Source organism: Cupressus sempervirens, chromosome 6, assembly GCF_028749045.1.
Source record: "Cupressus sempervirens isolate cs-2001-9-10 chromosome 6, ASM2874904v1, whole genome shotgun sequence".
Classification (NCBI taxonomy): domain Eukaryota; kingdom Viridiplantae; phylum Streptophyta; class Pinopsida; order Cupressales; family Cupressaceae; genus Cupressus; species Cupressus sempervirens.
The window spans coordinates 702,647,624-702,651,179 of NC_143123.1; the positions used below are offsets into that span (position 1 = coordinate 702,647,624).

A 3,556-nucleotide genomic window follows, 5' to 3' on the forward strand; every position below is an offset into this window, starting at 1 on the left:
AGGTAAATTAAGATTCAACATTACCAATTTTACCAAATAAAAGGACTTATTAAAGGGTAAATGGAGTCAAATTTCACCAAGTAAAGAAATCAAATCAAATCCAAAAAAATTCACTAAAAAGAAAACGTATCAAAAAGATGAGGGAAACAAATATATTTGACCATTGAAATGAAATGAAATGAATTTTACTAACGTCCAATGCGGCGGTCTATATAACATCTCATTAAAAACTGGAAATAATAAACATCAGATATGTTTCTTTCTTCTCTAGACATCTGTAATTAAGCAAATGGACTGGTTTTTCAAGGATCATTCCGTATTCATTTTAGCTCTTGCTTTCCTTATTCTTCAGCGCAACTGCAATTTTTCGGTAAACGGTGGAGAAGACACCCTTTCTTTGGGGTCTTCTCTGAGAGGAAATCAGACGATCATTTCACAGAATGGCACTTTTGAATTGGGATTTTTTAGTCCCAATGAAACCAACAACTGGTATATTGGAATCTGGTATGCTCAGATCCCTGACAAGACCATCATTTGGGTGGCTAACAGAGAAGCTCCCATCACAAAGATGCCCGGCGTTTTCTCTCTGTCTGCATCTGGTTATCTCAGTGTCTCTGATTTGCAAGGAGAAGTCGTTTGGTCGAGTAATGATACTCAGCAAATAGGGGCATCCATGGCTTCCATACTCGACACTGGTAATTTTGTTCTTTTAGATCCCCAAAACAGTTCTGAGACTGTGTGGGAGAGTTTTTCAAATCCCACAGATCATTTCATGCCTGCCATGAAGCTCTGGAAAGGGTTGAGAGTAACCGCGTGGAAGAGTTCGGTGGATCCGGCGCCTGGCCCTTTCTCTCTCCAATTGAATCCATCTCTGGGAAAGAAGGACTTTGTTCTGATGTACAAAAATGGTGTTTCGTATTACACCTCGGGAGACTGGAATGGCAAATATTACTCCACTATGCCGCAAGCGGTATCTGATACGTACTTTGAGATGGAATTGGTAGAGTTTTCTCCGACAAATATGTACTTCAGATATCATCCTACACCCAAAGCTCGTTCGACGACGACGGGGAGGGCTGCTATCAACTTCAAGGGCGAGTTTACGCTCTACTTTTTGATTAATAATAAGTGGAACTTAGTTTATACGTGGCCCCAGTCAGATTGCGGCATGTACGGTGTATGCGGAGCTTATGGAGTCTGCTTCACCCAAGAAAACGTTCAGTTATGCAGATGTATGGATGGCTTCCACCCAACAAACGCCACTTCCTGGAGTTCTAACGAGTGGTGGTCAAGCGGCTGTGTTCGAGATACTCCATTGAACTGTTCTTCCATCAATGGCACTGGCGGTATAAGCACCACTCATGGTTTCCTCCAAGTTAGTGATAAGTCCTTGTCTGGTGAAGAACCTTTTCAAATTATCTCAGAGTTGACTACTGTACCTGGATGCAAAACTGCTTGTCTCGACAACTGTTCCTGCACGGCTTTTGCATTGACCGATTCAAATCCGGCTGATTGTAAATTGTGGTTTGGCGATCTGTTAAGCTTGCAGACTAAAGTTTCTTCTCTTGAAGGCTTGCAGGGCCGATCCCTCTTTATTCGCTTGGCTGCTTGTGATGTGTCACAGTTGTCAGCCAAAACAGGTAGAAGGAGCAGCAGCAGAAGCAGAGTAGTTGCACTCTATATTGCAATTCCTGTGGGTGTTACCGTTTTGGTTACTTTGTTCATTGCTGCATGGTTTATTCAACGCAAGCGGAGCAGGCTTCTTCAGAAAGTCGAGGACTATGACACACCAACAACGTTGAGAACATTCACCTACAGAGAGCTCAAAATCGCAACCAATAATTTCACCCATATGTTGGGAAAGGGGGCATTTGGCTCTGTATTCAGAGGAACCCTGCCAGACAATACATTTGTGGCGGTGAAAAGATTAGAGAGTTCTGGACCAGCAGAAAAGCAGTTCCGTGCGGAAATAGGCACCATTGGGAACATACATCATGTGAATTTGGTAAGGCTACGAGGATTCTGCGCGGAGAGATCAAATAGAATGCTTGTTTATGAGTACATGCAAAACGGGTCTCTCAACGCTTTCTTGTCTCCAAAGGCCAAAGAAGAAGACAGGGTATTAGACTGGAAAACCAGATTTGGAATCGCTCTGGGCACTGCAAGAGGGTTACTCTATCTCCACGAAGAATGCAGAGATTCCATCATCCACTGTGATGTCAAGCCAGAAAATATTCTTCTGGATGCAGATTTCTCTCCAAAAGTAGCTGATTTCGGATTGGCAAAGATTGTTGGCAGGGATTTTAGCAGAGTGCTGACTACAACAAGAGGGACGAGAGGATATTTGGCTCCCGAGTGGCTGACCGGTGTGCCAATAACAGTGAAGGTGGATGTATACAGCTTCGGCATGACACTGCTCGAAATAATCTCAGGTCGACGAAATGTTGACTTGAGTGTGCAGGAATCTCAGTACTACTTCCCGACGTGGGCAGCGACTCAAATTCACAAGGGGAACGTGATGGGTATTGTGGATGAAAGGATCGTAGACAAGGCGGATATTGAAGAGGTGAGAAGGGCAGTGGTGGTAAGCATCCTGTGCATTCAAGAAGACGAGAATGGGAGGCCGACCATGGGCCAGGTTGTGAGGATGTTGGAAGGCATATCAGAGGGTGACGTGGAACAATATAAAAAGTCCCTGCAAGCACTCGTTGATGATCATTGAATAGAATCCACATGCGGTTGTTCAATTGCCGAGTTCTCCGAGTTGTATAACCATATAATTCGGATTAGTAGTTAAAGTTAGTTGTCGAAAGAGCAGTTCCGACTCTTAGTTAAAGTTTGTTGTCGAGCGTTGTTTTGTAAAATATTAGTAATTTTAAGAATATAAATACTGATATTATTGAAAACCATGCTCTCTATTATAAATGTCTAAAGTTATTAAAAAAAAAAATATAATTTCTATTTGTTGGTACTATTTTCTTGGGTAATCTTTTGTTTTTTCTAGGTCCCGTTTGGTTGCTGGAAGATGAGGGCCAAAACCGGGTTATCAGAGGCAAAACCAGGTTTTGCAAAAAAACTTTGGTGTTTGGTTGGTTAAAATTATAACCTGGTTTTCAATTTCATCTTCCAATTTTGGTCAAAAATTGGAAGAAGTTTCTTCCAACAAAAAGGTGGAATTCGAAATTAAAACCAGGTTTTGAATTTTATGACAGTTTTTTAAATAATATTGTGGGGTCCACAGTATATTCATCTTCCGTGTCAACCAAACGGACCATTGGCTTTCCAAACCACAAAACCAGGTTTTCGAAAACCTGGTTATAAGATAACCTGGTTATGTCAAAAAATCATCTTCCCCAACCAAACGGGGCCCTATGGAAGTATTAAAGAAAATATTTATGGGTATGGGAATTAGTTTCTATGGATGTGTCTTCTCTATGAAACAAGAGAGTTATGACATCATTTAAGGTAGTTTGGTGTACAACATGACAGTTTGTATGGGTGATAATCGTGTCATTCATAGTGTTTCTTTTCTCTAGTACGTGTATTGTATTATTTT

At 41.4% G+C, this 3,556-nt stretch overlaps 1 pseudogene; it reads left to right on the forward strand.

Moving 5' to 3' along the window:
* The first annotated feature begins 222 nt into the window (after positions 1-222).
* LOC149554215 (G-type lectin S-receptor-like serine/threonine-protein kinase At2g19130 pseudogene) lies at positions 223-2,906 on the forward strand (annotated as a pseudogene).
* Positions 2,907-3,556: the final 650 nt, after the last annotated feature.